Below are 24013 nucleotides of genomic sequence, written 5' to 3'. Positions count from 1 at the left end.
TGAGCTATTAGTAATTTACGTAAATGGGTCGCGACACTGCTCGTCATGCTGCAAATAACCCCAAAGGATTCTGGATAGTGTAGTGGCTACGGTGAGTACGCCTACGCCACGAGTATATAGAAATATAATGTGCGACCCACTTCGCATTTTGTATTTAAAGCTCCCTGAGCTATGGGTTGACGAGCCCGGATCCCGCACCCGCGCGCCGTGAGAGGTACTATACCTGATAATTTTTGGCAGTCTACAGCACCCCGCATACGTACCTGCTCCCTGCTGACGAGAGGCAATTACCTCGAAACACGTGTCCAGGGATGGCATTTTAAACTTTTTACTCGTGGCATAGGTGTACCCGCCGCTGTCACTACATCCTCCAGAATCCTATGGGGCTATTTGCTAGTATGACGAGCGGTGTGCGACCCACTTCGCATTTTGTATTTAAAGCTCCCTGAGCTATGGGTTGACGAGCCCGGATCCCGCACCCGCGCGCCGTGAGAGGTACTATACCTGATAATTTTTGGCAGTCTACAGCACCCCGCATACGTACCTGCTCCCTGCTGACGAGAGGCAATTACCTCGAAACACGTGTCCAGGGATGGCATTTTAAACTTTTTACTCGTGGCATAGGTGTACCCGCCGCTGTCACTACATCCTCCAGAATCCTATGGGGCTATTTGCTAGTATGACGAGCGGTGTGCGACCCACTTCGCATTTTGTATTTAAAGCTCCCTGAGCTATGGGTTGACGAGCCCGGATCCCGCACCCGCGCGCCGTGAGAGGTACTATACCTGATAATTTTTGGCAGTCTACAGCACCCCGCATACGTACCTGCTCCCTGCTGACGAGAGGCAATTACCTCGAAACACGTGTCCAGGGATGGCATTTTAAACTTTTTACTCGTGGCATAGGTGTACCCGCCGCTGTCACTACATCCTCCAGAATCCTATGGGGCTATTTGCTAGTATGACGAGCGGTGTGCGACCCACTTCGCATTTTGTATTTAAAGCTCCCTGAGCTATGGGTTGACGAGCCCGGATCCCGCACCCGCGCGCCGTGAGAGGTACTATACCTGATAATTTTTGGCAGTCTACAGCACCCCGCATACGTACCTGCTCCCTGCTGACGAGAGGCAATTACCTCGAAACACGTGTCCAGGGATGGCATTTTAAACTTTTTACTCGTGGCATAGGTGTACCCGCCGCTGTCACTACATCCTCCAGAATCCTATGGGGCTATTTGCTAGTATGACGAGCGGTGTGCGACCCACTTCGCATTTTGTATTTAAAGCTCCCTGAGCTATGGGTTGACGAGCCCGGATCCCGCACCCGCGCGCCGTGAGAGGTACTATACCTGATAATTTTTGGCAGTCTACAGCACCCCGCATACGTACCTGCTCCCTGCTGACGAGAGGCAATTACCTCGAAACACGTGTCCAGGGATGGCATTTTAAACTTTTTACTCGTGGCATAGGTGTACCCGCCGCTGTCACTACATCCTCCAGAATCCTATGGGGCTATTTGCTAGTATGACGAGCGGTGTGCGACCCACTTCGCATTTTGTATTTAAAGCTCCCTGAGCTATGGGTTGACGAGCCCGGATCCCGCACCCGCGCGCCGTGAGAGGTACTATACCTGATAATTTTTGGCAGTCTACAGCACCCCGCATACGTACCTGCTCCCTGCTGACGAGAGGCAATTACCTCGAAACACGTGTCCAGGGATGGCATTTTAAACTTTTTACTCGTGGCATAGGTGTACCCGCCGCTGTCACTACATCCTCCAGAATCCTATGGGGCTATTTGCTAGTATGACGAGCGGTGTGCGACCCACTTCGCATTTTGTATTTAAAGCTCCCTGAGCTATGGGTTGACGAGCCCGGATCCCGCACCCGCGCGCCGTGAGAGGTACTATACCTGATAATTTTTGGCAGTCTACAGCACCCCGCATACGTACCTGCTCCCTGCTGACGAGAGGCAATTACCTCGAAACACGTGTCCAGGGATGGCATTTTAAACTTTTTACTCGTGGCATAGGTGTACCCGCCGCTGTCACTACATCCTCCAGAATCCTATGGGGCTATTTGCTAGTATGACGAGCGGTGTGCGACCCACTTCGCATTTTGTATTTAAAGCTCCCTGAGCTATGGGTTGACGAGCCCGGATCCCGCACCCGCGCGCCGTGAGAGGTACTATACCTGATAATTTTTGGCAGTCTACAGCACCCCGCATACGTACCTGCTCCCTGCTGACGAGAGGCAATTACCTCGAAACACGTGTCCAGGGATGGCATTTTAAACTTTTTACTCGTGGCATAGGTGTACCCGCCGCTGTCACTACATCCTCCAGAATCCTATGGGGCTATTTGCTAGTATGACGAGCGGTGTGCGACCCACTTCGCATTTTGTATTTAAAGCTCCCTGAGCTATGGGTTGACGAGCCCGGATCCCGCACCCGCGCGCCGTGAGAGGTACTATACCTGATAATTTTTGGCAGTCTACAGCACCCCGCATACGTACCTGCTCCCTGCTGACGAGAGGCAATTACCTCGAAACACGTGTCCAGGGATGGCATTTTAAACTTTTTACTCGTGGCATAGGTGTACCCGCCGCTGTCACTACATCCTCCAGAATCCTATGGGGCTATTTGCTAGTATGACGAGCGGTGTGCGACCCACTTCGCATTTTGTATTTAAAGCTCCCTGAGCTATGGGTTGACGAGCCCGGATCCCGCACCCGCGCGCCGTGAGAGGTACTATACCTGATAATTTTTGGCAGTCTACAGCACCCCGCATACGTACCTGCTCCCTGCTGACGAGAGGCAATTACCTCGAAACACGTGTCCAGGGATGGCATTTTAAACTTTTTACTCGTGGCATAGGTGTACCCGCCGCTGTCACTACATCCTCCAGAATCCTATGGGGCTATTTGCTAGTATGACGAGCGGTGTGCGACCCACTTCGCATTTTGTATTTAAAGCTCCCTGAGCTATGGGTTGACGAGCCCGGATCCCGCACCCGCGCGCCGTGAGAGGTACTATACCTGATAATTTTTGGCAGTCTACAGCACCCCGCATACGTACCTGCTCCCTGCTGACGAGAGGCAATTACCTCGAAACACGTGTCCAGGGATGGCATTTTAAACTTTTTACTCGTGGCATAGGTGTACCCGCCGCTGTCACTACATCCTCCAGAATCCTATGGGGCTATTTGCTAGTATGACGAGCGGTGTGCGACCCACTTCGCATTTTGTATTTAAAGCTCCCTGAGCTATGGGTTGACGAGCCCGGATCCCGCACCCGCGCGCCGTGAGAGGTACTATACCTGATAATTTTTGGCAGTCTACAGCACCCCGCATACGTACCTGCTCCCTGCTGACGAGAGGCAATTACCTCGAAACACGTGTCCAGGGATGGCATTTTAAACTTTTTACTCGTGGCATAGGTGTACCCGCCGCTGTCACTACATCCTCCAGAATCCTATGGGGCTATTTGCTAGTATGACGAGCGGTGTGCGACCCACTTCGCATTTTGTATTTAAAGCTCCCTGAGCTATGGGTTGACGAGCCCGGATCCCGCACCCGCGCGCCGTGAGAGGTACTATACCTGATAATTTTTGGCAGTCTACAGCACCCCGCATACGTACCTGCTCCCTGCTGACGAGAGGCAATTACCTCGAAACACGTGTCCAGGGATGGCATTTTAAACTTTTTACTCGTGGCATAGGTGTACCCGCCGCTGTCACTACATCCTCCAGAATCCTATGGGGCTATTTGCTAGTATGACGAGCGGTGTGCGACCCACTTCGCATTTTGTATTTAAAGCTCCCTGAGCTATGGGTTGACGAGCCCGGATCCCGCACCCGCGCGCCGTGAGAGGTACTATACCTGATAATTTTTGGCAGTCTACAGCACCCCGCATACGTACCTGCTCCCTGCTGACGAGAGGCAATTACCTCGAAACACGTGTCCAGGGATGGCATTTTAAACTTTTTACTCGTGGCATAGGTGTACCCGCCGCTGTCACTACATCCTCCAGAATCCTATGGGGCTATTTGCTAGTATGACGAGCGGTGTGCGACCCACTTCGCATTTTGTATTTAAAGCTCCCTGAGCTATGGGTTGACGAGCCCGGATCCCGCACCCGCGCGCCGTGAGAGGTACTATACCTGATAATTTTTGGCAGTCTACAGCACCCCGCATACGTACCTGCTCCCTGCTGACGAGAGGCAATTACCTCGAAACACGTGTCCAGGGATGGCATTTTAAACTTTTTACTCGTGGCATAGGTGTACCCGCCGCTGTCACTACATCCTCCAGAATCCTATGGGGCTATTTGCTAGTATGACGAGCGGTGTGCGACCCACTTCGCATTTTGTATTTAAAGCTCCCTGAGCTATGGGTTGACGAGCCCGGATCCCGCACCCGCGCGCCGTGAGAGGTACTATACCTGATAATTTTTGGCAGTCTACAGCACCCCGCATACGTACCTGCTCCCTGCTGACGAGAGGCAATTACCTCGAAACACGTGTCCAGGGATGGCATTTTAAACTTTTTACTCGTGGCATAGGTGTACCCGCCGCTGTCACTACATCCTCCAGAATCCTATGGGGCTATTTGCTAGTATGACGAGCGGTGTGCGACCCACTTCGCATTTTGTATTTAAAGCTCCCTGAGCTATGGGTTGACGAGCCCGGATCCCGCACCCGCGCGCCGTGAGAGGTACTATACCTGATAATTTTTGGCAGTCTACAGCACCCCGCATACGTACCTGCTCCCTGCTGACGAGAGGCAATTACCTCGAAACACGTGTCCAGGGATGGCATTTTAAACTTTTTACTCGTGGCATAGGTGTACCCGCCGCTGTCACTACATCCTCCAGAATCCTATGGGGCTATTTGCTAGTATGACGAGCGGTGTGCGACCCACTTCGCATTTTGTATTTAAAGCTCCCTGAGCTATGGGTTGACGAGCCCGGATCCCGCACCCGCGCGCCGTGAGAGGTACTATACCTGATAATTTTTGGCAGTCTACAGCACCCCGCATACGTACCTGCTCCCTGCTGACGAGAGGCAATTACCTCGAAACACGTGTCCAGGGATGGCATTTTAAACTTTTTACTCGTGGCATAGGTGTACCCGCCGCTGTCACTACATCCTCCAGAATCCTATGGGGCTATTTGCTAGTATGACGAGCGGTGTGCGACCCACTTCGCATTTTGTATTTAAAGCTCCCTGAGCTATGGGTTGACGAGCCCGGATCCCGCACCCGCGCGCCGTGAGAGGTACTATACCTGATAATTTTTGGCAGTCTACAGCACCCCGCATACGTACCTGCTCCCTGCTGACGAGAGGCAATTACCTCGAAACACGTGTCCAGGGATGGCATTTTAAACTTTTTACTCGTGGCATAGGTGTACCCGCCGCTGTCACTACATCCTCCAGAATCCTATGGGGCTATTTGCTAGTATGACGAGCGGTGTGCGACCCACTTCGCATTTTGTATTTAAAGCTCCCTGAGCTATGGGTTGACGAGCCCGGATCCCGCACCCGCGCGCCGTGAGAGGTACTATACCTGATAATTTTTGGCAGTCTACAGCACCCCGCATACGTACCTGCTCCCTGCTGACGAGAGGCAATTACCTCGAAACACGTGTCCAGGGATGGCATTTTAAACTTTTTACTCGTGGCATAGGTGTACCCGCCGCTGTCACTACATCCTCCAGAATCCTATGGGGCTATTTGCTAGTATGACGAGCGGTGTGCGACCCACTTCGCATTTTGTATTTAAAGCTCCCTGAGCTATGGGTTGACGAGCCCGGATCCCGCACCCGCGCGCCGTGAGAGGTACTATACCTGATAATTTTTGGCAGTCTACAGCACCCCGCATACGTACCTGCTCCCTGCTGACGAGAGGCAATTACCTCGAAACACGTGTCCAGGGATGGCATTTTAAACTTTTTACTCGTGGCATAGGTGTACCCGCCGCTGTCACTACATCCTCCAGAATCCTATGGGGCTATTTGCTAGTATGACGAGCGGTGTGCGACCCACTTCGCATTTTGTATTTAAAGCTCCCTGAGCTATGGGTTGACGAGCCCGGATCCCGCACCCGCGCGCCGTGAGAGGTACTATACCTGATAATTTTTGGCAGTCTACAGCACCCCGCATACGTACCTGCTCCCTGCTGACGAGAGGCAATTACCTCGAAACACGTGTCCAGGGATGGCATTTTAAACTTTTTACTCGTGGCATAGGTGTACCCGCCGCTGTCACTACATCCTCCAGAATCCTATGGGGCTATTTGCTAGTATGACGAGCGGTGTGCGACCCACTTCGCATTAAGCCGTAACGGTACCTGTAACTATAGGACCAGTAATGCCTGTCTTTGATAAACAGAACGATAGCGAGCATTGTTTAACAGTTCCGTACCATAGTAACAAACCAATCGAGACGGGAAAAAGAGAATCGGGAGAAAATCCATGGGGAAAAGTAGTAGGAACCTCAGGGTTAAGTACTCCTAAAAATCTGACAATGAATTAAAGTCCGGCAAGTAAGACGCTGATGACAACATAATCGGCACCAGAGACCCCAGAAAGAAGTATAGAGCGAATAAGAAATGAAACAGTTCATGTAGGTCCCACTTCTGATGAATTGAGCGACTGGTTAAGGAGTTTACAGCGAAAAGATACAGAACCTCAACCTTTAGATATTGCAAAGTTAAAAATAACACTGGAGGAATTAATAGTAGGGACTATTCCAACTGAAAAATTAAAAGCATATCAGGACGAAGAGTTAATGTTCCTTTGTAAAAGTATAACTTGGAGAACGAGAAGTTTGCATGAAAAATTGGAAGAGACAGCAAGCGAAATGGGTATCGACTTTGAGAAAATAAGAACACTACAGAAACCATATAGAGTAGATTTCTCTGAAAAGGATATTGAAAATTTAAATACTGCAGGAAGGTTAACTCAAATTAAAGAACTGATTGCCTTAGTAAGGAAATGGGGTGATGTAGATGGATGGAAAAGCAGGTGGTTTCGAAAAAGAGATGAGGCAACAGATCAGACCTTTTCAGCATTCCCAGTAAGAGAAAAGTAGACAGTGGTAACAGAATGTCCCATGAGGGAGATCCCAGGAGAGGGGTATGTGCATGTTCCTTAGACTAGACAGGACAGTTGATCATTTACAACTGATTTTCCCAGACTCCGCGAGAAGCCTGTGGAGTGGTGCCGACAGGTAGAAAGATTTGTCTAATTATCAAAAGTACTGTGGATAGATTTGAATGGTCTGTTCGATATAATTGTGCCGGCAAATCTATGGGCGGAATGTAAAATCACAGTAGATTGGCCCACCCAAGAATATCCTAGGGATCCTAAAACAGGCGCCCCTGATCCAGAAGTAATGGAAAAGTATGAACAGGTAATTACCTTTTTGAAAAATAAAGTACCTCCGAAAGAAACTGATTGGGTAAAAAATGATAGAACTCACCAGGAAGTAAAAGAATCTGTACATGCCTATTATGAGAGATTGCTATTGGCTTTTAAGCAATACAGTGGTGATGAGAAATTGAGTGAGAAGGATTTAAGTCATTTTGTATATCTGTTTGTGTATGGATTGAGACCTGAGGTAAGCGAAATGATTAAACAACATACAGTAGATTGGCAAAATAAAAAGATAGATGAAGTACTGAGATATGCAAAATATTTTAGTGACGAAATTGAAGCAAAGCAACGCAAGCTAAAAGAGAAGGCCATGTGGGCTCAGGTTAAGGTAGCGGGAAGGCTGGAAGCCCAGCTGATTGAACAAGCAAATGGTATGGGTCATGTGAGACAAAAACCTAATATTGAAAAAGGAAAGGGACAGATTAGTTTAGACGAAGCCAAAAAGAAGTGGCCATGTCATAACTGCGGAAAGGTAGGGTATTGGAAATGGAAATCAGAGTGTAAATTGCCCCCAAGTGCTAATGGCGATAATGCATCATTGAATCCACAGGTGCAGAATGAGGTGAGTTGTCGACCGCAGCAGGTTGTTGCCCAACAGTGTCAGGTGCCAAAGCCACCTTTTCCACAGAGCGTAAACCCTCAGAGATACAGTAATGAGACAGGATTCTACACCGAGGAACAGGTAACAAAGCTACCGTGCGCTAGTGCTGTTTCGCAGTATTGGCTGCAACGCGATGAGAGTGAGTCAGAAGAGAGTTATTGACTGTGCCGAGGAGAGGAAGAAGAGTGCGTACTTGGCGCAACTCTAGAGGTAGACCAGACAGGCCCTTTTGTGGATGGAAAGGTAAATGATGAAAATATTACTTTCCTAGTAGATACTGGTGCTACTCGTTCGACTGTTAGATCACCTGACGTCAAAAATCTTCCTCTCTCGGATGACACAATCCAAGTAGTTGGAGTCTCAAACAGACAGATAAAGACATATCTTACTGAACCTGTTGAAGTTAACATAGGGAAATTTTCTGACATGCACCTCTTTATCGTGTGCGATACCAGCCCTGTAAATTTGTTAGGGTGAGATTTGTTGTGTAAGATGAACTGCACGATTTTCTGTACTCCGGATGGCATAGCTTTTGAAACTCCTGATGAAGATGTACTGTATAAAATGACCATGGCCAATATGGAACCTGAAGTTACTGAGGCATTTGTTTGATTTAACCCAGAAGAATTGCCTCAGGAATTGAAAAAACAGTGAAACCCGAGGTATGGGATTTCACAGAAGAGGATATGGGATTGATGAGCAATGTAGACCCTGTAAAGATAACTGTAAAAGAAGGAATACGTTACCAGAATATTCCCCAGTATAAATTGACACCTGAAATAATTGCAGGAGTGACTCCTATAATAGACAAAATGATTGAACAAGGTATTTTGAGAAAGATAATGAGCAGTCCATGTAATTCACCAATCATGGGTTTGAAAAAACCTAACGGAACTTTCAGGATAGTGCAAGACCTGAGAAAAGTGAATAACATTGTTGTACCATGTTGTCCCATTGTACCAACCCCTTCAGTGATCCTATACCAGATTCCCCATGATGCAGAATGGTATACGGTCATTGACCTGTGTCATGCTTTCTTTTCCATCCCATTGCACCCTGACAGCCAAAAAAAGTTTGCGTTCCAGTTCGGCTAATGTACTTTGGCATGGTGCCGAATCCCACAGGGGTATACAGAAAGCCCACCGATATTTAATCAGATTCTAAAGAAATCCCTGGAAGATTTAAAAATGCCCGAAAGCTCAGTACTAGTGCAATTCATCGATGACCTACTGGTGGCATCGAGAACACGAGAAGCCTGTGTGGTAGATACAGTTGCATTGTTGAATCATTTGGCGGATGGAGGACTTAAAGTATCCCCATCGAAATTACAATTTTGCCAAAAGGAAGTGCAATATTTAGGCCATAAAATTGAGAAAGGTTTGAGAAAAGTGACTGCAGACAGGATCAGAATAATAAAGGGAATGAGAGCACCAATGACTCAAAGAGAAGTGAGAATGTTTCTTTGAAAGGTTGGATACTGGCGTCCGTGGATTAGCAACTTTCCACTGATTGCAAAACCTTTGGTGCGATTGACGAAGAGTGATGTGAAAGACCCCCTTGAATTGAACAAGGAAGAAATGAGGGCTTTTAAACAATTAAGAGACAGCTTGTGTGAAGCCCCAGCTCTTGGAACGCCTGACTATGTAAAAGAGTTTGAGCTCTATTGTAGTGAGAGAAATGGATGTGCACTTTCTGTGTTAGTACAGAAACATGGAAAATTGAGACGACCAATTGCATATTTTTCGGCTGTACTAGATCCTGTAGCTGTGGCGTTGCCTGGTTGTTTGAAAGCAGCGGCTGCTACCTGTGCTTGGAACAGAGTGAAGGAATTGTGATGGGATATCCTGTGAGAGTGTTTGTACCTCATGATGTGGTGATCCTTTTAACAATGAGCCGCACCCAATTTATGACGCATAGTCATCTAACTAAGTATGAGAAAGTCATTTTGGGTGCAACGAATGTGAGCCTTGTGAGGTGTCTCAATGTAAACCCCTCAACTTTGTTGCCTGATGCTGTAAATGTGGAAGTGAAGGATGACGTGCATCATTATTTTTTTTGAAGGGTTTGACTTTTGCACCAAGCTGCGTCCTGACATAAAAGATGTGCCTCTGAAAGAAAGTGACTATGTGATGTTTGTGGATGGGTCATGTTTGAGAACCGAAGAAGGAATTTTGAGTTCAGCATACGTAGTGTGTACTGTAGCTGCTGTATTGGAGGCGTCTTGTCTGAAAGGAGTGAGATCAGCTCAGGTTGCTGAACTGTGTGCGATAACAAGAGCATGCAACTTGGGAAAGAATCTGAGAGTCACTGTGATTACTAATAGTCAGTATGGATTCGGAGTTGCGCATGACTTTGGGCAAATCTGGTCCCAAAGAGGGTTCTTGACATCGAGTGGAACTCCTATAAGGAATGCTGAAGTGTTTAGGAAGTTACTTGAGGCAATACAGCTGCCTAAGCAATTGGCAGTAGTAAAATGCGCTGCCCATTCGAAGAATGCTGATTACGTTTCGGCGGGAAATGAATTCGCAAATGACATAGCGCAATATTGTGCGCGCAACCAGAATTCGGTCAATCGAAACGGGGAAAAGGAAATGAACTCATGTCCCTTACTTTTTACTAACACTGTGAATACGTGGGAAGAGGTGAGGCAGTTACAGGAAGAGGCAGGAGATGAGGAAAAGAAACTGGATAAAATCAGGATGCGCACCCCGAGAGGCAGACCGAGTTTGGGTTTATCGGAATGGAAGACCAGTCATGCCTGATGGCATGGTCTCTACCATGGCACGGATGTACCATGTACAGGCACATGTAGGAAGAGATGCTATCATCAGACTTTTCAAACAGACATGGTATAATGCCAAGTTTCGGCTTGTAGCTGAGAGCCTTTGTCAAAGATGTCTCATATGTCAGCAATACAATCCAGGAAGAAAAACAGTGGTGAGTTTGGGAACAATAGGACGGGAGAGAGGTCCTTTCACCAGAATGCAGATTGATTTCATTGAAATGCCCCCATGTAATTGGCTAAGATATGTCCTAGTGGTTGTTTGTCTGTTTTCACGATGGGTAGAGGCGTACCCAACCAGAAGGAGTGATGGGGTTACAGTAGCAAAACTCCTATTGAGAGAGTTTATTCCTAGATTTGGTTTCCCAGTTACGATCGAGTCAGATAGAGGAAAGCGTTTTGAAAATGAAATCATAAAATTGATTTGTGAAGCATTAAATGTACAACAGAAACTGTATTGTGCCTACCGTCCAGAGGCTTCTGTAGTGGTGGAACAGATGAATGGCACCATTAAAAACAGATTATGAAAAATGTGTTTGGCCACAGGTTTAAAATGGCCTGATGTCTTGCCTCTAGTGCTCATGACTATTAGATCTATTCCTGATAGAAATACTGGACTGAGTCCCCATGAAATTGTTATGGGTAGAGCGATGAGACATGTTTTCATTCCTGTCAACAAACTGCTGCCTATATCTGATGACTTTGTGTTGGATTATTGCAAGGGGTTGGCTGATTTCGTTCATTCTGTGTTTCATCAGGTTGGATCGGATGCAACCACCCTTGAAAAGAAGCCAGCTCATGATATCAGTCCAGGAGACTGGGTGAGAATCGAAGTGCATAGAAGAAGAAATTGTCTGGTCCCACGTTGGGGAAAAACACGGCAAGTGATTTTGACCACGACGACGGCTGTGAAATGTGCCAGAGTAAAGAATTGGATTCATGCGAGTCATACTCTTGGAATCCCTAGTCCAGTGAATAGACCTGAAGAAGAATATTTGGGAGAATCCGATACCAGTTCCGAGTCAGACTCAGAAGAAACAAGAGCAAGACCAACTCCGAGAAAGGAAGAGTTCGAACCAAGCCAATTTACAGAACCAGAGAACTTGCCATTAAAGAGACGATTGGAGATTTCTGATACTAGCTCCGAGTCAGACACTGAATACGTGAGAGTACAGGAAAACGTAAAAGAAATAATTGAAGAGACTGTCAAGGAAATTCTTGATAAAGAAGCTCCATATGCAAGTACGAGAGAAATTCCACCTGACGTCACAGAAGTAGAAGGTGAGGAATTAGATACAGGGAGTGAGGGTAAGATTGTTGCGGAAGACCCCGAGGAGGTACAGGGAAAACACACATCCAGGTAGAAGAAGGGACAGTTAGTCAGCAGGAAGATTGCGTGGAAGAAACACGAGGAGGGGCAACTGTAGACAGAGAACAGGAAGTTGTAGAGGAAAAGTCAAAAGAAGGTAAAAGTCATACTGAGACCGAATCTGAGGAAAGTGAAGGAGAAGTACAAGAAGGACGAGTCTTGAGGAAGAGAGCTTGGAAAACCGAGCGAGGTGAAAAGGGAAACAAGTTGAAAAGGCCAACAAAAGAAGAAATTTGGCCAAACAAAATAAAAAGACTGAGGTATCGATTGACAAGAGTGAAACCATCTAAAGCAGAACAAGTGAATGAAGTGTCTAGTCAAGAGAAAGCAGAAGACACTGATCAGATACACTTGAAGAAAGAAAAACGAATTAAGAGACCCAACCAGAAGTATAAATCACTGGAATGGACGTATGTGGCACTTCCTGAAGTTCAAGAGGAAGCAGACAGCCAAGAAAGCCTAGGGGTGACTGTACCGGAAGTGGTTGAAGAGGAAGAAGATTCGGAAATCCTGAGAGTTATCTTGTCTGATATCAGAGAAGGGACGGATGTTCAGGAAATTCTGAACCAAAATTGTGAAAACAAGGTAAAAGACGATCGAATGCCAAACTGAAACGACAAGAAGAAGTCGCAGAAGAGATTGAATTGCCGGACAAGACATATAACCGAAAAGAACCAAGTAGGCGCATAGAACCTTGGGTTTAGACAAAGTTAATTGAGAATAAAAGAAGCTAAGTCAAAAGACACTGGTCATTTCCGAAATGGCAAACACAGAAGGTAGAAAATCTACATGTGTGTTCCTTCGAAGATGGTGCAAGGTGTGTTGTTGTTGTACAGGATTACTAATGCTTCTGTGGAGTGTATTGGCTTTAATAATTTCATTTAAAGTAACGTTCGAAACGGTAGAGGGTCATACGGAGAACAAGACTCATATAGAAAAGATTCATGATACTCATGCATCTAGATTGATAGACAGAACTGATCTGCATAAAGATAGGTCTATAACAGATTTTTCTAATAATGTTTTTTCAAAGTTATTGTATGAATATGTAAAAACTATGGACGTTAGAGATTGTTATGTTTGCATGCAATTACATGCATCGGTGTCAGAAGGTGTTACATATCACCACCTTCCTGTGACATATGGAATAACCTGTAGTGTGTTAGCAAGCTTGTTTTATAAAACAGGGAAATTAGAATACTATTTCTCTGATGTAGATAACATTTTCTCACAAGTACCTGTAGTTCCTGAATTGAATAAGATAAAACCTGGTAAGACTCTAGGTGAATATTTCTTAAAAATTAGAGAATTGACTTTAGAAGCAGTGTTTAAGAATAATCTTACTTGTAGTCTGAGGAAGGAAGAAAAGAGCTTCTTGGACATGGTGGAAGAGAGGAGAATTAAGATGCAAAGAAAGATACCTGAGGGAAAAGGAGAGAAGACAGTTTGGGACGTGGAAAAAGAAAAACATTTAAAAGGAAGAAACCAGTCTGGCTATGGCTTTAGATTGGCCTCAGAGAGGGAAATTGTGTATCAGAAGAAATTAAACTGTGTATGATAATTATTTTATAGGTGCGAGTGAATGCCATGATACATATAGAATCATGGGAGGATGGGGATTTAAAGGAGGAAACGATCCGGTATTCCCTGGATTATATTTTATCTGCGGGAGTAAAGCCTATCCCCGGTTGCTGGACCGTTGATATGGCACATGTTACTTAGGCCTGGTCTTCCCAAAGATATTTCATGTGAGAAGGGAAAATGATGGTGCGCATGAGATAGGTAGACAACTAACACGTAGGAGGAGGGAAAGTTGGTCAGAAATTGTAGGGGATATTTTTGGAGCACTGATACCAACCGTTGGAATATCTCTGAATGCACATAAAATTGTCTACAGTAGTGGATCGCTTATCGACAAGCACTGTTGGAGGGTTCTTACTGGTAAATACCGAAATGGTTGCCATGAGAGCCATGGTGATGCAAAATCGACTTGCCCTTGATATTATTTTGGCAAAAGAGGGAGGAGTCTGTGGAATGCTGAAAGTGCAACATTGTTGTACTTATATTCCTGACGAGAGTCAAGATTTAAAAAAAATATATTAAGAATATAACAGACTTGCATGAGGAAATCGTTCCATTGGAGGTTGAAACTGTTTGGGAAAAGATTGGTAAAGGGTTTTCTACTATAAAAAGCTTCTTAATAAAATTAGGTAGTTCGTTTGTAGGTTGGATTCTAATTCCAGTGACTTGTGTGGTAATACTAGTATTAATTTTGAGATTAGGATGTGCATGTATAAAAAGAAGAAAGTTACAAAATAAAATAAAAAGAGAAGTTGCCAAGAAAAGAGAGAAATAACCAAAGGAAAGAGAAATGGGAGAAAAATGAACTGGAAGAATGGAAAGAAAATATGTATAAGAAAACAAGAGAGGATGAGATGGGGGAAACAATGATGTGACGTAACCAAATGTAAGAGAACTGAGGATTCATGTCCATAAAATTTAGTGGGATTTGTGGGGATTGGTGGAGCAGGTAATACGAAACTTTGTATACCTTCTCTATTTTGCATGATAAAATACTAATTACATAACTCTTCTAAATATTAACTTGTATTAACTATTTTGAGTGTTAACATTAATCAACCCTGCACCTTAATAAACACGAATTACACGAGGGACTAAATGCTAATTGCATGGCAAATAATTCTAATGATTAATTGTGGTACGCATATTAACTGTAGAATGTGCTGTGATAGAAATTGCATGATGTAAGTTGCTTTGTAATGGTTTACGTTCCTGGTATTGCGGAAAGGTGAGTATTATTGCTTTAAATGTTGCTATAAACTAGGAAAATACTAATATATGTTGGGATTAGTGTCGGTTTAAACATTAGAATCTTCATTTTCGTATATTTATTACTTTTTTTGTTTGTTTTGCTTAAGGTGGCATTCGGGCCTACTAGGCCGTAATATTCAAAATGGAGTTCAGAAGTGGCCACCTTCGTGTGAGCGCGATATCTACTGCGCAGACTCGGATGGCTCTGAAGATGTCCAGGCGTTTTCCGATTAGGGCACAGTGTTCCTCGTCAAGAATAGGAACGTGGAGGACTGCCAAAACTCAACTAGTATGAATGACAGAAAAGACAATTGCAACGTTTCCTCAGAGGTCTGCATATTGATATTCGGAACCTTTCACATGACAACTGTACAAACTAAAGGATGACATATTCAATTCCATGAGAACCAAGAAACTCTGAGAACCACGTCCAAAATTACAAATTTTAGTAGCTTAGCCAATCAGAGCCTTACACTTTTAGAAATTGTTGCAGGTTATCCTAGAATTTATTATAAAAAGGGAGCTTAGAAGAGGGTAGTAGTTGCTAGTGCAAGAGGGAGAGAATGCGTTCCAGAAGTGCGATCTGAATCTCCGTTGGTCGATTTGCTTGCACGATTGTCTGGTCCTTTGGATTCCTTTGGGACTGTGTCGTGCCGAGCAAAAATAACTTTTTCTCCGGGCTAATTTGGGTCTTAGCCTGCATTTGATTGGACGATTACACCAGAACTGATTTGATTTATGCAGGGCTGACAGGTTTCGGGGAAATGGTCACCAATATCAGAAATTAGGTAAATATAATTGTCATGCTAATTTGTGCCAAATGTTTATTGAAAATTCTGATTTGATTAAATGCTGACTATGCCAATGAAGGTGAATTAATTAGATAAACTAAACATTTATTAACAGAAAAATAAGTTTGTGATTCTTTAATAAGGTATTGATTAAAGGTTCAGAGGCTTTAAATGTGTTTTAGCTGGTTCTAAATCACCATTAGCCAGTCCAACTAATTGGTCCATCGACCAAGTGGTGGAGTGCCTTGATGCTAAAGTTAGTAGTCTATCGGTACTAAGAGATATTGTGTATATAATGTAAAGAATGTTCCTCCTATAGGTAATAAGGTACCCCCACATGTCCAGCGCTTCTTTCCTCCTGTGTGCAGATGCGAGGCAAAGTCGTATGAGTGTTGGTGTTATGGGCCCCAGCAATGAATGCGTGTATTAATGAGTTAGTGTGATGACGGGTCTGTGATGCAGGGAGGATATGTAAATTGCCCTTTCCGCTGGAGCAGCGGCTCGCCCAACTCGATCTTGCGACTGCACACAACATATTTGTTTTAAAGCAGCGCGGCATGCCTGACATTTTTTTGAAAGCAGAGCGGCACCACACTATATTTTATGTATTTTTTCAGCCTCGCAAAATCTTGTTTACATTTTAGCAGCACGACACGCCGCCATTCAGCTTTCACAATAGTGGCTGCAGCGCGGCTTGCCCAACTTGATCTAAGTGTCCTTTATCAGTGTTTACAGCTGGGGACGTGTCCTCCAACTGGAGCTGGGGTGATTAGCGTCACTGCTGTTTGACATTTTGGCTTACGTTTCCGCTTCCTGCTCCAGTGCTCACGTTCCCTACTTGAGTTGCCTGCATCTGATGGAAGCCCAAGCAGGTCACTGTTTCTCTCGCTAAAGCTCTCCTCAGCTTGTCCCTATCGTGATGGCTTCTAAAGGCGGCAGCACGTAGCAGTCTAAGAAATATCTGCTCCTGCAGGACTTCTTCTGCAACCTCTCCGCTTTGGACTTTAAACTATGCCCATTTTTATAGGTAAGGCGAATAAATACCTTTTATTGACAGTTGTGCAACAATGCCAAGCTTACTGCAGCGCCCAGTACCCTCAATTTATGTTTCCTCTAAAACATTAAAACGTAAAGCTAAAACGTATTTCCTGGAGCTGGTGTTTTTAGCAGCCTAATAAATATGAGTGGTGCAGACTGGTTAACAATTAGGGTAAGTGAATAGGTTTTTTGGGAGAAAATATAGAAAAACACAGTCGTTCCATATTTAGTGTACAATCTCACTATATAAACACCACAGGACAACGTGCACTTATTTTCTTTAAATAACTCCACTGCAAAAAAATTCACAAGTGAAACACATCGTCATTTACAACACAAATAGTTCTAACTTACACAAATGTGAGACCTACTGCATTGCAAATGCTAGTTCTACTGTGACACCTGTGCAACAAGGAAACACCTGCACCCAGAAAATGTATCTTGGTTGAGAACTGAACCTACTCACTCCTTGACTTCTTAGTGGCTGGTAAATGGCAGATTCACTTGCAATGTTTTTTTTTTTTTTTTGAAACCGTTTATTACATGTTAAAAGAGGTTACAAGTATGGGCCTACAACCATCCGGCCGGCCGCTAGAGTGGCAGAAGCATATGACATACCTACAGTAAGAGTCTCTTGGCGGTGCAGATCGGTAAATCAGGAGATATCAATAGCGCAGGCCCCATAACTCCAAGCCCACAATACGGTTTCCTTTTTCCAAACAGAACAACACAAAAAACCACACCCGCAAGGCAACCCGCCATCCAAAGTGACGGCACGTGCTCCTTAAGTGGGGGATCCCAACCAGCAGCCAAACTCTGAAGAGGGGAACGGGAATAGATCAGGGACAGGGGAACCACATGCCCGCGGCTGGGGGAGGGGGTCGGCTAAGGGGACGGAGCCGGTGAGGCGGCCGGTAGCAGTGGCGGCTCACAAATACCCCCGCGATAGGCGTTCCAGGGGCCCCAGATTTTCACCCACGCCCCAGGCTTACCCCTCGCAACATACACCACCTTTTCACGAAACATACACCAATCCATGTGTTCTTTCCAGGCCGACACCGCCGGGGGTCTCTGGGATCCCCACAATTGAGCAATGTCACGCTTAGCTATCATGTATCCCAGAGTCACCCACCGCGTCTGCGGGACCGAATAGTCATTTGGTTCCCACACATTCAGCAAGCATCTCCTCGCTTCAGGCAACAGCGCAACACGCGTCACCACACGCAGGACCTCATGCACACCACGCCAGAATCGCTCCACCTGTGGGCATTCCCACAGAATATGCATGAAAGTTGCCAAGGCACCACAGCCACGCTTACACAATCCGTCACCAACAAAGCCCATACGTAGAAGCCTTGGCCCCGTCACGTAAACCCGGTGGAGGATCTTAAGCTGGACGAAGCGAAGGCGAGCCGGGATGGCCACCTCCTTCGGAGAGGCCACCGCGGAAATCCAGTCCTCGTCGTCCAGTTCCAGCCCGTCGGCAACCCAGGCCTCGCGGAGACTAGTCAGCAGGCACGATCTGTCGTTGATCAGTTTTTTATATATAAGGGAGACCGTGCTGTCTGGGACATGGCCATCCAGCACTCTGTCCTCCAGGGGGGAAGACTCCGGAATGGACGCGACATCAGGGAAGACGGAGCCCAGCGCGTGGCGGACTTGTAAGTACCGAAAGTACTCACTGCCTTGCAGCTGAAATTCCGTCCGCAGCGTCTCAAAAGTTTTAAATCCACCCCTTGTCCAGAGGTCTCCCACTGTGCTGATTCCGATCGTGTCCCACTTCTCGAAGCCCTTCGATGTCCACAGGGAGCCCAACCTCTCAGACGCATATAGCGGCGTCGCCCGGGTCAAACGGTCCTTCCACCCCATCGCTGCATTAGCCGCGTGCCAGACACGCACCATGACACGCGTCGGTCCCGTCAGACAGGAGTCGGGCGCGCCAGAGTAGAGCGCTCGATTGTAGTCGCCACCGGGCAGGAGCATCTTGTCCATTTCAAATGCCGGGTTCAGGGCGGGCCCGTAAAGGCCATGATTAATCGCAGCTAGCTGGGAGGCCCAGTAATACCGTTTAATGTCCGGGAGGGCAACCCCCCCATCGTACCACGGGAGCGTCAATTTAGCCAGAGCAATACGCGGCCTCCCGTCCCAGAACAGGCGCCGCTGCAGGCTCTCCACCTCACGGAAGTAGCGCGCCGGAACCAAGTCCATAGTGTTCTGAAGCGCATACAGAAAGCGCGGCAAGGACATCATCTTAAACAAGGCCGCTCGGCCAAGCGGCGAAAGCGGAAGACGCCGCCAGCGCGCAACGTCCTCCCGCAAGCGCTGGAGGGGGGGTAGCAAGTTCCGCTCGTAGCGGGCCTCCGGGTCTAGAGTAATATATATACCCAGGTACCGGAACCCCTGGGAGGCAATCTGGATCGGGCAGTCCCGTGGTAGGGCCGGAGCCTCCCCGGAGAGCACATACACGCAGGATTTCGCCCAGTTGATGACAAGGCCTGAGTTATGACCGAAGGAGCGCAGAACATCAACCAGGACAATCAGCGAGTTACGCGGGGAGGCGAGATACAAAAGGATATCATCGGCGTAGAGGGACACGCGGTCCTCATGCTCGGGGGTCCAGCGGAGACCACGGATGGAGGGGTGCCACCGCAGCCACTCCGCCAAGGGCTCCAAGGCCAATGCAAACAGGAGCGGTGACAAGGGGCAACCCTGACGCGTGCCCCGCCCCAGCACAAAGGGGGCCGAGACTCGCCCATTCACCACCACCTGCGCCAATGGGCCCGAATACAACAATTTGACCCAGCTAATGAATCCCGGTCCAAATCCAAATTTCGCCAGCATCGCCCAGATGTATGGCCATTCAAGCGTGTCAAACGCCATGGTGGCGTCCAAGGACGCCAAGATGGCCGGCTCCCGCACAAACGGGACACGCGCGAGCACCCCATGCAAGCGTCGCAGATTAAGAGCCGTGTTGCGATGGGGTATAAAGCCAGATTGGTCTTGGTGGACCAAATCCCCCACCACGCCAACCAGCCGGTTGGCCAGTACCTTGGCGAGGATTTTGGGTTCCGCGTTCAAGAGCGAGATAGGCCTATAGGATGTAACCCGCTCACGGGGTCTCCCCTCCTTGTGGATCACCACGATTGTAGCCAGACGCTGGTCCGGCGGGAGGGAACCCTGCGAGTGGGCCGCCAGGAACATGGCGCGCAGGTGGGGCGCCAGTACATCCGGTCGCAGCTTGTAAAGCTCGATGGGGATACCATTGGGGCCCATGGCCTTGCCGGATGCGACCGAGCGAATAGCCAGGGCAATTTCGTCCGAGGTGGGAGGAGCGTCCAACAAATCCCTGTCCTCCACCGTAAGGGAGGGCAGCGCGATGTCCCGAAGCAGGGCATGGGAATCTTCCTCCGAGCAGGGAGAAACCGGGGAGTACACCTCGCGGAAGTAATCCGCGAAGCAGGAGACAATGGCTTCCGGCTCGGTGACAGGCACACCATCCATCCCCTCAATCAAAGGAACCACACGACTCGCTCTCTCCCTCTTGTCCAACCACGCAATCAATTTACCAGCCTTATCACCCACATCATACAGTCGCCCCTGTTGCTCTCTACTGAGGCCCCTGGCCGCCTCCGTGACGAGGGCCCTATAGGCCGCCTGCTTGAGGTGCAGAACATGCAACTTGGCGTCTGTTACCCCGCTCCCCAGGTCACCCTCCAGCTCCGCAATCTCGGCCTCCACCCGGGTTACCTCCTCCCGCTCGCGCCTCCGGGCATGGGAGATAGAGGAGAGGGCCTCCCCTCTGAGAACTACCTTAAAAGCCTCCCACAGGGAGATGGCCGAAGGGACAGACCCCACATTCTCATCAAAATATCGCTGTAAGGATTTGACCAAGTCGGCACGAATAGTGGGGTCACGCAAGTACCAAGCATTGATTGGAGCCACCCTGCCCTCCCCCCTAGGGAAGACATCGAAGTGTAACAGTACTGGGGAGTGATCTGAAATGCCCCGCGCCAGATGGCACACCTCTCCCACCCTCCCAGCATAGGCCGCCGGGACAAGGATATAATCAAGCCGCGAGAGGCTACCATGGGCACCCGAGTGGAAGGTGTATTGCCGCTGTGCGGGATGCTTTAGTCGCCAGCAATCCACCAGGCCCAAAGTATCTAAAAGGCCGGACAGCCAGGCCTGTGCCCGGGGGAGGTCCCTAGGGGGATGGCGATCCATAGACCCAGAAACTACCGCATTAAAGTCCCCCCCAACCACCAGCAGGCCACCCGGGAGGTCCAGGAGGAGGCGCCCCAAATCCGCAAATGTAGTAGGTTGTAACCCAGGCGGGACGTACACTGATATAAAAACAAACACTCTACCCTCCATTCTACCCACCAGAACAGTGTAGCGTCCCCTCTCATCATGGCGCACCTCATCAATCTCCAACGGGAGCGAGTTCTTAATCATGATACCCACCCCCCGCGAGCCCGAGGTGAAGCCCGAGTGGGCCACCAAACGATAGCCTCGCCGATTCATGGCATGGAAGGAGTTACCTATAAGGTGTGTCTCCTGCAGGAAGATAACATCTGGTGAGATACGTTTCAGGTACTGCAGGACCACACCACGCTTAATCCTGTCCCCCAGGCCGTTAACATTCCATGACAACACAGTCAAATCCCTACCCCCCATCATACGTAGAAGCAATCAGTCGTCCCCCACAGAGCCTCTCGAGAGCAACAATACAGTAAAGGGCTTGCCTTGCGGTGCAAACAAACAACACACCCCCCCCATCCCAACAGAACTCCCCCCTCCCTGCACCCCTGCATGAGCCAAGACAGCCCCCCCAAAGTGCAGTGTGCCTGTCGCCCCATAGATGAAAACTAACTAGTCCCCCAGAGGAGGAGGGAAGCCCCCAACAGACCCCACACGACCTCCATCGGAGGGGAACCTAAACGATCAGTAAATGGTAAAGGAATGTTGTCCAGAGCAAGGCCTATTCTTCACCCCTCAGTTCTGATCCGGCGGGCCCTCCCCGCCAACCGCACCCCCACCACCCCCTCGGCCCCGATCTCCAGGTAGAGTGTCCAACCAGTCCCCAGCCGCCTCGGGTTGGTCAAAAAAGTGCGTGCGTCCATCCACCTCCACCCTTAGCTTAGCTGGAAAAAGCATTGAATACTTAAGGTTCAGGTCCCGTAGGCGACGTTTAACTCCGAGAAAACTCAATCTCAGTTTTTGGACCGCCGGAGTAAAGTCTGGGTAGAAATGCACATCCATGTTATCAAGCTTGACCGGTCCCTGTTGCCTGGAGGTCTGCAGGATAGCGTCTCTGTCCCGAAAATTAAAAATCCGGGCAATGAGAGGCCGCGGCGGGGCACCGGCCTTAGGTCTGCCCCCAGGGACCCGGTGAGCACGTTCCACCGCAAAAAGCTTACTCAGCCCCCGGGGCTGGAGATGGGTAAGGATCAATTCTTCCACAAAAAGATCTGCCGCCTCCGCCTCTCGTCCCTCCGGCACTCCCACAATGCGAACGTTATTCCTCTGGGCCCGACCCTCGGAATCCTCCAGTCGCCGGTCCATCAGGGCGCTCGCCTGGCCAAGCCGGCGCACCTCCTTTTGGAGGGCCACCACGTCCGTCGTGAGGCTCGTTGTGGTGTGGGCCAGGGAATCGACCCGGTCGTTGGTTTTGGACAAGTCAGCCCTCACAAGGCTAACATCCACCAGGACCGAGTCTATCTTTTGCGCTAGGGTGTCGAAGCGCTGGTCCACCGAGGCCTTCATCTCTGCGATGGCGCCCATGACGTCCCGGAGGGTCAGATCCACCGGTTGAGCAGATGCCTCCGTCGGGCCCGCCGGGGATGTGCGCGATGTCTCCGGAGATCCCTTCTGGAGGGTGTAGCGGTCCATACTGTTGGATTGAGGCGCCGGGCCGCGGCGGGTCGTCTTCACCTTCGCCCGGTCGCCATCTTGTTTGGTGGACATGCCTGCTCTCCCACCGTCGTGCCAATCTCCTCGAAAGGGCCGATAAACCAGTTCACGGGTTCCGGGGGGGGGGAGTGCGACCACTGGGCCGCGGGACGACTCGCGGCCGGCGGGTCAGCCGGGCACCTGGACAAGGCCACACCACCGCACCCCGCTCCGCAACCCTACCTCGCTTGAGGGCAAGGAGAGCGCAAAAGCGAAAGTGAAAGCACGGGGTACGCGAGTCGCCCAGCCCTGCCCGCCGCTGTTGTTCGCTTTGTCCCCGGATCGCCCCACTACTCCAATCCGGGGGGCCAGCGCGGAGAAGGCCGCAACCTTCAATCGGTGCTCCCACCGGTGTCCGGGGTCCGATTCGAAAAGGAAAAACGGATGGCGCCTCAGCTCGGGTTCACCGATGCAGTCCCCTCAACAAGGACAGGATATAGCCAGGATTAATTCAGGAGGTCGTGGTGGTCCTCGGGAGCCTCGCACCTACGCGGCCATCTTGGTTGCGCGCTAGGCTCCTCCTCTCACTTGCAATGTTAAGGTCATTTTCAGTTCCAGTATAATATCTGAATATGTTCCCATTTACACAGGCAATTACTGGAATTGTTAGTAGATAGTCTTCCAGTAGGTAACCTTTGTTGTGAGTGCTGATTATACCATGATTTAGTAAATAATAATGGTGCAAGTTGGTAAAAACAGTTCCATAGTAATCCGCAGAAAGACTAGGATTCTAGCCATTATAAAAGTTAACTTTGTAACAAGTAATACATTAAATGGACATTAGCAGAGAAAGGCGTATTGGTGAATGCAGCTTTTAAGGGAGCTATTACTTGTGCATCAACATTTGATGATAATGTGATTTAAAAAGGGTCGATTAAATCCTTGTGCAACTGCTGCTACAACCACTGACGTGGTAGGACCATTCCCTTACCTCCCTCCATTTCTAAAACCTACTTTATTACCCTGCTGCATAGCAGTAGGGGCCCACAGCCCATCCAGTCCAGGTACCACACATCTCAGCTCAGAGGGGCTTGAGCATATGATGCACATTCACAATAAACGTCCCCTACTGCTCCAGTAGCAGTGCTTGTTGTCATCGACCGTGGTGCATCTTGCCCTTTAGGCATCATGGTCTGATACAAGATGAAAAAACCGAAGCTTGGAATCAATTCTACCAAAAAAGATGGAATACAGTGCTGCCCAAGTGGAAAGACAT

The 24013-nt window shown here is 48.4% G+C and overlaps 2 protein-coding genes and 1 long non-coding RNA gene across 6 annotated transcripts in view; 2 read left to right on the top strand and 1 right to left on the bottom strand.

Annotated features, from left to right (window-relative positions):
* Positions 1 to 24013, bottom strand: part of EFR3B (EFR3 homolog B) — a 1026989-nt gene that overhangs the window by 753986 nt on the left and 248990 nt on the right. The window lies entirely within an intron of this gene.
* Positions 1 to 24013, top strand: part of LOC146821991 (uncharacterized) — a 358608-nt gene that overhangs the window by 123500 nt on the left and 211095 nt on the right. Inside the window, exon 3 of one of the 3 annotated variants that reach the window (XR_014963217.1) lies at positions 11574 to 11699. The exons of the other annotated variants lie outside the window; for them this stretch is intronic. The gene's annotated coding sequence lies outside the window, so the exon portion shown is untranslated. Of the gene's footprint in view, positions 1 to 11573; positions 11700 to 24013 lie in introns of those variants that run through there. 3 annotated transcript variants of the gene reach the window in all.
* LOC146821992 (uncharacterized) lies at positions 12759 to 15881 on the top strand. The gene is made up of 2 exons (XR_014963218.1): positions 12759 to 13001; positions 15124 to 15881. It is a non-coding gene; the product is annotated as an uncharacterized LOC146821992 (long non-coding RNA).

Source organism: Triturus cristatus, chromosome 6 (assembly GCF_964204655.1).
Source record: "Triturus cristatus chromosome 6, aTriCri1.1, whole genome shotgun sequence".
Classification (NCBI taxonomy): Eukaryota; Metazoa; Chordata; class Amphibia; order Caudata; family Salamandridae; genus Triturus; species Triturus cristatus.
The sequence above is the reverse complement of the archived record's forward strand: the minus strand, read 5'-3'. Positions and strand labels throughout refer to the sequence as shown.